General features: G+C 43.9%; 1 protein-coding gene across 1 annotated transcript in view; it reads right to left on the reverse strand.

The window, feature by feature from the left end:
* LOC135918051 (uncharacterized) overlaps window positions 1-1,152 on the reverse strand; it is a 468,520-nt gene extending 467,368 nt beyond the window's left edge. Inside the window, exon 1 of the mRNA XM_070538274.1 lies at window positions 899-1,152. The gene's annotated coding sequence lies outside the window, so the exon portion shown is untranslated. The remainder of the gene's footprint in view (window positions 1-898) is intronic.
* Window positions 1,153-12,035: the final 10,883 nt, after the last annotated feature.

Here is a 12,035-nt window from a genome sequence, read left to right on the forward strand (position 1 = left end):
GATGAAAGGTCTAAATAAAAAAATTGTAGTGCAACATGAAAAACTCCCGATGCAGCTTTAGATGTTTTTCTGAACGTAAAAGAATCCCACGAATGCACGCAAAATTTCCGCGCGACAGGCCGCTTGAGGCACTTTGCGTGTATTCGCGGGCATCTTTTACACTAGGAAAAGCACTTTTATGTACCGCGTATTGAGCAACAGAAAGCTGTATCGGGAGTTATTCGTGTTGCTCTACAATTTTCTCACTTACACCATTCATATGATCATAACTGGGAAGTTTATTAAGATCAATTACCTAATTAGTCGGAATGCGTAAAATATCTTCAAGCGACGGCAAACAACTTTACCTTGTTTCTGTCCAGCTACCAAGCATGTGCATGGTTCAAATTAGGTGAAACACCCTGTATGGCGCTGAAGCACGTGCCGATTCTTGGTAGTATTAAATTTTTGTCACGTTCCGAAAATTACTCTCACGCATGTAAATATACCAGGTGCGGACAAATCTCACAACGCGAAGGATATGCATGTTCTTTGTTTCAACTAGTGGGTCAATGCAGCGATTGTCACAAGTATCTTGTAGCGCGAAAAAGAGACTAAGACAAAGAAACACAAATCGAAAGTACGGGAGCCTTCGTTTTTTCAGTCCATAATAGTTGTAACAAAAGTACCCAAAGTTGCTAGTTGGCATGCATTCATGCTTGGGAAGTTACAAGCAGCGAGAAAAAGCGCGCGCACATGCATAGAGAAAGGGATACAAAAAGCGCTTCTCTTGTCATGAGTCCCTCTGTAGCTGTCGGCGCTGCTTGTAATTTTCCAACCATACATGACTACTCACGGAAGTGACACTATTAACCATCCAACCCAAATGCAAAGCTGTCAAGGTATTCAAGGTACTCACCAGTGTGTTCTCGTTGACGGGCACAAATGGCGCCAAAGCCGCCAGAAGTTCTGCATGGGCTCCTGTCGGCAGCACGAGCTTTTTACGCTCGCCTGTTTCCAAGATGGCTAAACACACTACCCCCGCCATCTCGAAAGGTACTACTGCCGGACGTCAAAGCTCGTATGCTGGCGGGAACCGCGGAGCTCGGGAAGTGCGCGTACTCGTAGAAGCGCAACGCACGGCCGCGCACGTATGACCCTAGCGTAAGGAGCATATAGGAACTACTGAGCGCCAAAACGAGCAATCGCAGGGAATTGTGGGGCGCGCCGTTAGCTATAGTAGATTCTGATTGGACGGACGACGCGGCGGCATCAGCGGCATGCCCGGCGCGCGTATTTTTCTGCGCGGTTTCAACTGTTGATCGTGCGAAGCTTTCCGTCCGCTTTGTCGATCAGCAGTGTCGTACCATTCACGCCGCTGATTTCTGGGTGTCAATTCGCTCTGAGCGCGACGATGACGAGCCAAGAAAAGCAAGAATACGCAGTTCTTCTTTTTCTTTTTTTTTTAAGGATACGCTGTTTTCACAAGCGAACTCTGGTTTTCGTTTCGGCAGCCTTTTCTGTTTCTGCCAGGTTTAGCTCTACGACATTTACCGCTGCTTCGACGCACCGTCACTGACTGCTGTGCCCGCGGGTCAGTCAGACGTGCGGACTAAAAAGCGATCTTTATCCGATAATTTATCAAGCAAGGTTTCGACTTTCGCGCTGCTGCTTCTGTTTCCTTGCGCGCTTGTCGGGGAGTGGCTCAGAGCATGTGTGTGTGTGCGTGTATATATATATATATATATATATATATATATATATATATATATATATATATATATATATATATATAAGGATTTGAGCCGACGCGAGAAACTCGTTTGGACCTTTTCATCGAGTGGCATGTGCGCAACGCCCTCTGGAGCTCCCTGGGAAGTCTCAGAACCAACAGTATATGTTATTTCGGGTATATATATATATATACATATATATATATATATATATATATATATATATATATATATATATATATATATATATATATATATATATATATAAGGAATTGAGCCGACGCGAGAAACTCGTTTGGATCTTTTCATCGAGTGGCATGTGCGCAATGCCCTCTGGAGCTCCCTGGGAAGTCTCTGAACCAACAGTATATGTTATATGGCAGAATCGTAGTGGGATATGCGTATTTCGGGTTGGCCAAGAACGGACGCACACCCAGTGGCACATGCTCAGTGTTGTATAAAACTAAAAGTAAATCAAGAAATTCGTTAAATAAAATTCACCAACATTCCATTCACACATCGGCATGCTTTGTAGGCGCCTGTGAGGCGACATTATATTTTCAGGTCTTATGTAGCAAGCTTTCTCTCTCTCTCTCTGTTTTTTTTTCAAACATAAATATATTCATTTATTTATTTGGTCAGGATACAAGGACTATGTAAGCCACTTTATAAGTCACTATCATACAATGGCTATTGGGGGCGAGGACTTACGGAGTGCTTGGCTTGCGTAGTATGAGGGATAACGCGGCGCTCAATAAAAACAGCGCGCGGGAGCGATCCTGGACATTACTGTTACTCTCGAAACGAATGAAGTCTTTTACTTACTGTAAAAATAATAATCTTGTACAAACAGAAATACACAATGGCTTACAGACACTATCTCTTTACCGAATGGGTACAGTGATCGCCCAGTGCGGGTGGCCGCCGTGATGGAGTCACCCGAACCGGTTTCTTGCGTGAAAGGTCGGCAATCGCAAAGAGCGAACTATGTGAAATATCTTCTTAAAGTGGGCTGTCTGAATAACCAAATGGAGCTTAACAAAATGAAGCCTCCATGCAGCCATCGCACGGGTTCGCGGTGCATGCATGCATGTCCGCGCACAATGTTTCACTTTCGCACCGTGCCGTGAGCTTTAGGCCGCAGCATATGAGCATTTGACAGTACACAAGCAACTATTGTTGCGTGGATACTGTCAGAGCTGTTCAAAAATAATTTCGTTATAACAGGGACTTCGACGCTTACGACGGCGACTTGTGATGTCCCGTCTCGACGATTCAATCGTCTTTTTTTTTTCTAAAGCATCGGACGTTTCAGTATAGTTACTTCTCAAGTTGTGTCGCACTGTATATTTATCGGTCCTCTCAACAAGCAATTACCCGCTGCTTCTTTTTCTTAATCCAGTACATTTCATTGGTTGGTGCTACACAAGCATGAGAATATGCCGTGCCTTTTATTTCGATGTGCTTTTTACCGTTGCCTTTTCATTGCAATGAACTTGCCATTATCTAGAATCAACAAGTTCATTGCCCAAAGCTTCATGACATCAACAGGGCTGAGCGCGCGGGCGAGCGTCTCAGTGCGCGCTTTCTGCTGCTCACCGAACATCGCAACCGCGACGCTGGACCAGAAATATGACTCGCGCAAGTGCTTGCTGCACGCCCGAGTTGTAGCCAACGGCTGCTTGTCAGTTCTAAGTATCGTAAACTTCACGCAGCTTGTTGTCCTGCGGGCTGACATATGAAGGCTGACATCCGGCTCCGTTGTGTACGTCCGGCACTGCGGCATCGAGCAGTAGCCTACCATGTCGGATGCCTTCAAAGGCAGCCAGCACCTATTATAAAGGTTTGCGAGTGTTGTCAAGTGCACACCCGAAGAGAGAAAACCTCCCACTTAATCAGAACCGCAGCGCATGTGGGTCTTTCGTTTTCAGCTCGCTTCGGCGCTTCCGAAGCAGCCGACGCGGCCGCTGTGTCCACGTGATCCCTCATACCCCGTCACGCTGACGGAGGCGCCAGCTTTTCCAGTGGTGGAGCTCGCCCCCAATATAAGCGCAAAGGTACAGGAAGAGATGATATACGTTACGTAAGGAAGAGAACTATTTACATTCATACAGCTGAGGAACTAAGTAAAATTTATTCGTAGCTCGCTTGTGGATCGAGTGCTGGGGAGTTTAAACCACCCGACCGCGCACACCGGCACTGACAGAAGCCGAGTGGCGAGGCTCGAGAGGCCGGGCAGCCGACAGGAAACTCGTTCGCGGACTTTGTTGTAACCACTGGTTCATATGTAACAGCTGCGCGCTTGCAAATCCGCTAGTGACGTGTACGGCCCTGCAGTAGTGAGCAGCGGGCAAGTGTGATTCTTTGGGAATCGTATCATATAGAAGTTGTTTGTTTCTTGTAAAGGAGAGAGAGCGGTCACAGCTTTTGGAGCTCTGTCGCTCCACAAGCTATGGTTGACATATACATTTGTAAATAAAACCTGTATATGAGATGCTGTCGCAAGCCCCATTTGCAACGCGTGGACTCAATATCAAATAGGGTGAGGAGATCGACAGTTCTACCATCGCGAGAGGCGGCCCTGCAGGGGCCTGAAATTATAACGTCATCTTCAACTCGCTCTGTATGGAAATATTCTGCCGACGCGCCAGGAAGGCACTTTGCGGTCAAAATATATACTTTCGTCCACGGACTAGCACAACAAAATCTTGCTGTTCATTTATAATCTCGATCCTTGCACACAAATTAAGCCCTCTACTGTGCGGGTTCGGCTGTAATGCCGACTGTTGAATGGCGTAACTGTCGAATAAAAGCCACTTTTCATGGCGAAGCAACGACAAAATACGTGCGTCTTTTCGCTTCCGGAAGAAAACTAATTGACTATTTAAGAAGGTATTTACACGAGTCAAAATGCAGCAAAAGAAACACAGATTGCCAAGTCTTGCTCGACACCAACACGATGTTTCAGCTCTCATTTTTCTCGGAGGCATCAGGGATCTGCGCCTTTTACACCCTGCAAGTGGCAATCAGTGCGTCTCTTCAAAACATGTGGAATACATGTACAGCATGATGTTCCGGATCTTCGTGGCGGAGACCGGGGTCTCTGACTATATATATAAAGCAAAACGCGAAGTTGCCGCATATTATTCACAACAACCGTGAGGCAGAACAAGAAGAAAAAGAAAAGGTGCTGGAAAACAAGCGTGTCAATCGATGTGGTTTAACTCGCTACAATTTGAAGCATAGGATAAAATTAAATAAAATGAACACATTATATTCGTGTCCCGAAACCAAATTATAACGCGAGGCGCGTTATTAGGGGAGGAAATTCCGTAAAACAGCTCCCATTATATTGTTGCAAATACGGTATTTGTTAACGTAAAACTCGGAGAAGCAGCACAGCCTCCGAAAACAGCAGTGGAAACTCTTGCACCTATCCCTTCTTCCTTCCTACCACGGATCTCGGAAGTCACAAGTACTCGCTTTTTCTATCTAAATAGAGTTTCTTTCTATCGAGATAGAAATGCAGTGATTGTGGAGAGGAACAGGCGCTATCTGCAACGCGCGAAAGATCGACAAGCAAGCGAGCTGTCGCTGTGAGCACCCACTTGCACTATATGGAAAGAGAGAGAGAAAGTGATCGCGTGGAGGAAGAGGTGCTATTGGCGCTATTCTTTTCGCGCGCGAAACTGCGAAACATCGACGAGCGAACCACCTTCAGCATGCTGCGCTCAGATTCTGTTCAACTTCACGCAGGGCTCCCTTCCAGAGTGCGATGACATTTATAAGTACATTTATCTTTTTGTGAGCCGGAGGTTACGCAGCCACGGCGCTGCGTACTGCGTTACGCTCCTACGGTAAGTTGCATGCAGCGGGTATTCCCGCGTTCTTTATCTTATATATGATGTGAATAACCAGTAAACTCAATTGAACGGTTGTTGTTTAGCTTAACTTTTGCGAGAATTTTACTGAGCGTCCCCTGAAATAAGAGTCCTTGTAGAATCACCCGGTATGCAGGGTGTTAATTTTTAAGTTTTACGGAATTTTTAGAAATTGTCTGTGGCAGGTAGCATAATTCTTATCACTTAGCTGGGTTATTCGATGCGGCAGACATTAGTAGCACGAAAAGTCGAAGCACATATTTAACTAATTAAAAAATCGCTAATTACTTCTTAGTTAATGACTTTACGACACATATTTTAATTTACGAATTGTAGCCGGTGAGCTTGTCAGGCGTATCCACTTGGAATGAATTTCCAGAATGCCACAAGTTTAGAGATATGTGCCATCAAACTCGCTGTGAAGATGCATTGTTCCACTTACTTTTTTACCATAAAGCTGTTTTATACATTGGAGCACAAAAGCAACTGGAACGCTCATGTATTTCATCCCACAATTTGGGAAATATCTCGAAATATCGTTGAACCTTGCATTTGCAAACAACTTTTTTAGTGAATTGCAAACCAACTTGCGGATAACAAAAGCTCCACACACAGAACAATGGTAAAATAAAATGAAAGAAGAAATACGGATGTGGAATCAAAGTTATACAATTATCACAATACAGTACGGAATACGTAATCGCGCAACCATTAAACAGCGCTATTTGTTTTTACGTATGGTATTTATAACAATCAGTGTAATGGTGTATGTACAGGAACTACATTTACAAAATTATGATCAAGAGATGGTTATAAACAATGACAGGATAACAAGCAGTACACACAAAGAAAACACCATACAGGGGAAAACCTTCCATCTCCACGAGAATTTGAAAGAAGTTCGCCACCTAATCAAAAGTGTATGTCAATTCAGCTAACATTCATTTTGATCGTAGATGTCCTTTAGGCGCATAATCATATGAGAGAAATGTACTCTTGAAAAAGATATTCTTTCTGCATTTCGGTCTTGCATACGAGTTTATCATAGGCTATACCAATAATTAAGCTGGCAGCATTGGCCTTCACTGCATGTTGCCTAATGCAGGCCTACTGATAAACCTGCATTAGTCAACGCTCGGTCGGTGCCAACAGTGCTATCTTATTGGCATAATTGGCACTCTTGGACTAACACTGTAGCGATGGTTATAGTTATGGCAAAGTGTACGGCATTCTAGTTCACTGTAGTTATGGTAATGAAGGACACGCCCTTTCGTTTGTGAAAACTTTATACCCATTGTGCCTGTGAGCATTTGAATAAAAAGAAGTATGACTTACAGCCAATCATAAAAAGGTTTTGTGATGTTCAGGGAGAGACCAAGTCTCCTAAAAAAAATTAACACAAAAGATTTCTTTTGCTTTTGAGGATATGTAACAAGCAGTGGAAGAAATAAATGTTTAAATCATCATAATAAACACGCATCTAAGCAAAGCCTCTCTAGATACACAGGCAGAGCTTTTCAGGCTCTCTACAGAGACATTTCATACAATTTTTGTTCGCACTTTTACATAAGTGAACAAAATTTCAGATCATGAGGGAGAAAGACTTCTTTTGTCAAAAATGCTCCACTTAACCAGAAACGTCTACAATGGTCGAGCTCCCAAGCCTGGGACACTTGGCATGGAATGACCCAGAATACGAAAAGAAAAGAAAGAAAAAAAAGTAAAACCACAGATGTATCTTAACCTTGATATATCACACAGATTTGGAAGCCCACTCAATCATGAACACACAGTGGCAGCTCTGTTCAATGAGAAGTATGCCCATAGTGCATCCCTTCATTGTGGGAGACCTCCGTCAGGTCTATATATGCCACGCCAGCATGCCGGCGACATTGTCAATGATTTTCCGCTCAGCTAGAGACACACGGTATGGGCGGCGCCACACGATGGATGTGTCATCTGTCAGAATGCAATGCTCTCCAACGGTTGCTTGGCCCAAGATCAACGAATAGACGTCAAAAGAAGTAGCGTGTTTTTTTTTCAACAAATCAAGCAGCTGTTGCGTCTGCGCAGGAGTCAAGTCAGAGCTGATGACTGCTGTCAGGGTGGTAGACGAAGAAGGGTCCTCAGAATAGACTGGTGTAAGTGGTAAGACACATACAATATAAGCAAAAATCGGTTGACGAAGTCGTGCCAGTAGTTCAAAAGAAGTCGGTAGTTCCAAAGGAAATTTTTAGCTTCACAAAAAGCTAAACGGTTCTCACCCATTGATCACACAAGAATATAAAGATCTTTTACTTAAGTTATACATTACGATTATGCTTATTACTATTATCAAATATTTTTTGGGGTCATGGTATTACTCATACAGTGACTTCATTGGGTCCAATTGGAATCTATTACCTCCTATTGAAAGATTCCATTGAACACAATGGTTTTGTTTTGACTGGGTGGGTTGCTATCAAGCACACAAGTACTTCAAAAACTTTTTTGCTGAAACCATATTGTCCTGTTTGCATCAAAAACTTTTTTTGCTGAAACCATATTGTCCTGTTTGTATCAGGCATTCTATCACATGCTATGTTCTTTCCCAACTGATGGATGAAACCAGCATACAAGTGTTAAGATAACTGTATTTCATAACGCACAATGCATAGGCTGTTTGTCTATTTATTGAATTATTAAATTATGAATTTATTAAATACAAATGATAACTTCCTGTGATTGCAAGATGTTTAACAGTGTAAATGGTGATATTCAGGTACCACTGGAGCTTTCGCATTCTGTCTAGTTGTTATAGTTATGTATTACCACATTCTTTCTGAATAATGTACTTTGCTATTCCAGATGGACTCGACGAATGCATATGCTTGTCCCCGGTGCCACCAAAGAGTGTGTTCTTTAACTACCCTTTTCAGGCACTTCTGCACATGGCATGGCACAGAGAGTAACTGGCATTGCAATCTGGAAGGGTGTGTCAAGACTTACAGACTGTATAGCACCTTCCGGAAGCATGTCAGGCAACACCACAACCATTTGTTCCTGACAAGTACCAGTGAGACCCCTGTGGAGCCAGTACACTTCAACAGTGCACATGGTGCGATCGAGGACTCCTTCAGTGTGTCCAGTGATGAAGAGCCTGAACAGGGATGTAGCAGCAATACTGTGGTGCTTGACACCAGTGATCAATGTGCAGTGCATTTGTCCTCTCTGCTGTTGAAGTGGCAAGAGGGGAGACAATTACCGGAAAGCACGACTAATGAAATTGCCAATGATTTGCTCCACTTCATTACAGAGTTCAAAGCAACATGTAATTCAGTGGAAATCACAAGGCTTGAGCATCTTGCGACGAAATCCGGACGGGAGAACTATTGGAAAAGTGTATTTCCTTTTGTGTCTCCTAAAGCCATGTATCTTTCAGATTGCCAAGATGAGTGCTTTGAATATGTTCCGATCCTAGAAACTATAAAAGCGGTTGCTGGGGTGCGCAAGGTTTTTGGAGAATTCAAAGAATCATGTTCAACCCTCTTGCAAGACATATCTGATGGCAGCTATTTTAAAGAGCACAGCATATTTAGAAATGCCAGCACAAAAAGATTATTGGCCATTCAGCTCTACTTTGATGACTTTGAAATATGTAACCCCCTGGGAAGCAAACGCGGAAAGCATAAACTTCTGGCTGGGTACTTAACAATCTTAAATCTTCCACCACAATCGCAGTCAAAGCTGAATGATAAATACCTTGTAATGCTTGCAAGGACATCCCTTGTGACCAAATTCACTCTTCATAAAATTCTTGAACCACTTCTTAAAGATCTGCAGCAACTAGAAGCAAATGGCATTGAGCTTAACGGCGAAGTTGTGAAAGGCTCACTTTTGTTTGGGAGTGGTGACAACTTATCAAGCCACCAACTTGGTGGTTTCCGCGAATGTTTTTCATCTGGCCCTATCTGCCGGTATTGCATGGCAACCAGAAATGAAATTAATGACAAATGGCATGAGGATGACTTTGTTATTAGAACAAAGGAAATGCATGCCCGTCATATTCAACTCATAAAGCAAGATCCAACTCTCTCTAATACCTATGGTGTTACAGGTGAAAGCTGTCTAAGTGCTCTTAATTCTTTTGATGTGACTCAAGGGTTGCCACCAGACGTTATGCATGACCTTTATGAAGGGGTCATCCCATTTGTCATGAAGCATGTCATCCAGCACATTGTATCAAGTCAGCTTCTAACTCTAGACCAGCTGAATGAGCGGCTTGCCGAATTTCCTCTTCGAGGAGGGGACAAAAAGTCTCGATTGCCACCCCTGTCACGTGCAGCAGTGTTTGGAAGAACAACCATCAAGGGGTCAGCTGCTGAAAAGCTCTGCTTTTTTCGTTTTTTCTCTCTGCTTGTCGGAGACAGTGTCCTAGAAGGAAATCCTGCGTATCAAGTATACCTCGAACTCCGTGCTATAGTGGACATTGTTCTTGCACCACAGGTGTCTCGTGGTTCTGTTGCCTATTTGAAGGTGCTTATTGAGGACTTCTACAGTGCATTTAAGGAAAGTTTTGCAGATGTCAGCATTATCCCAAAGATGCACTATCTGACTCATTACCCCAGCTTTCTACTTTTGTATGGCCCTCTTTCTAAACTGTCCTGCATGCGTTTTGAAGCAAAGCACCAATTTTTTAAGTCTCTCAGTAGGAAAGTACGCAACTTCAATAACATTTCAACAACACTGAGTCGTCGACATCAAATGCAGCTTATGTATGCTTTGACACAACCTCAAGAATCACTGACCGTCATAGGGAGCAAGAGACTAGAGCCAGACTTATTACCTGACCTCTTGAAAGACAGACTTCGAGAACTCTGGCCGAATACAGCAGACGTGCACTGTGCGGATTCTGTTACTGTCTCTGGAAGGACGCTAAGTGTGGGTGCTGTCGTACCTTTGCTTGTACCAGATGATGACCTTCCTGAGTTTGCTAAAGTGACACTGATTGCAGTTTGTAACATAAAGTTGTTTGTTTTTGCCACCATTCTTGACACAAGATATATTGATGAGCATTTTCATGCCTTTGTTGTAGAGAGCACAGCTCATAATGTCATAATTGAAAATGTTCAGCACCATAGGGAATTTTATGACCAGCTGTACATGTACAAACAGGGAGGCAATAACTATGTTAGCCCTCGTTATGCTTTCCTCACAGATTTAGATGAGTAACATGCAGCAGAAAAGCTCTAAACTTCTACATTTTGTGCTCATCCTTGGTTTTTCTGTAAGCATGTTCATTCATTCAAATAACTTTATTAAGTGCCCTGCGATTTGTTGGGGTGGGTCTCGACCCCGCCTAGGTGTCGGCCAAGTGTTGTTGGCCCTTGGCGGCTTCCTCGGCTCGCTGGACGGCCCAGAGTTGGTGCTGAAGGTCCGAGCTGAGCAACGCAGACTTCCAGCGTGCGTGGAGGTTGTTGCTGTTTGAGGCTGCACCAATGTTACTGTGTATTATACCCTTACATTCCTATCGGATATGCTCTAGGGTGGCTCTAGAGTCGCAATTAATGTCTGCACTTGTCAGCCATGTATAAATCCGGGTGTATTAGGTACACGATAGCTCGACTTGGATAGGATCTGGTTTGTAACTGCCACCATTTGACAGACTGTTCTTTGCTTAATTTGGGGTGAAGCAGCGGGAATGTGCGCCTCTGCAATCTATGGTGTTGTGCAATTTCGTGAAATCTGGTCATTCGATCTTCCCACTCCCACTCGTCGGTAGTTGGTGAGGCGCGGCTAACCAAGGCTTGGTCCGTAAGCTCTCGAGCCATGCGGGGCGCTGCCTCATTGCTACCATCTGGTAGTGTGTGAGCAGGGGTCGAGATGCACACTTTTGTCGGGGTTATTACCTGATTTTATAAGTTGTAGTGCCTCTGGGGAGATTTGACCGTTGGTGATGTTTTGTATTGCCGTCTGGGAATCACTGATGATTACATCCCCTTGCGTTTGTGCTGTGGCTAACGCGATGGCTATTTCATCTGCGGTTTATCCGTGTGGCGTGTTCACTGTAGCGCTTGTCGTGCATTTTCCCTCGCAATTTATCACCACTGCTGTATAGGCGCCCTTGTGTCTGTATCTAGCTGCGTCTACAAATGTGGTGTCCTTGCTGTTACCAATTTCTGTATATCGCAGGCTCTGCTTTCCCACCTACCCTGATAGTGAGTGGGATGCATATTCTTGGATATTGGAAGGACGGTTATCGTGCCTCTGATGTGTCTGGGTATATCTGCTTTGATGCCATGTTGGATATGATACCCTATACCCAGGCGACTCAATATTTGCCTATCTGTTTTAGTTTGGACAGGCGTTCATACTGTGCTGTGTGCTGTGCCTTGATTAGCTCACCCAGTGTATTGTGTAGACCTAGCTGCAGTAGTCTATTGTTGTTGGTGGTAATGGAGAG

The sequence above is a fragment of the Dermacentor albipictus genome, chromosome 5, assembly GCF_038994185.2.
Source record: "Dermacentor albipictus isolate Rhodes 1998 colony chromosome 5, USDA_Dalb.pri_finalv2, whole genome shotgun sequence".
NCBI lineage: Eukaryota > Metazoa > Arthropoda > Arachnida > Ixodida > Ixodidae > Dermacentor > Dermacentor albipictus.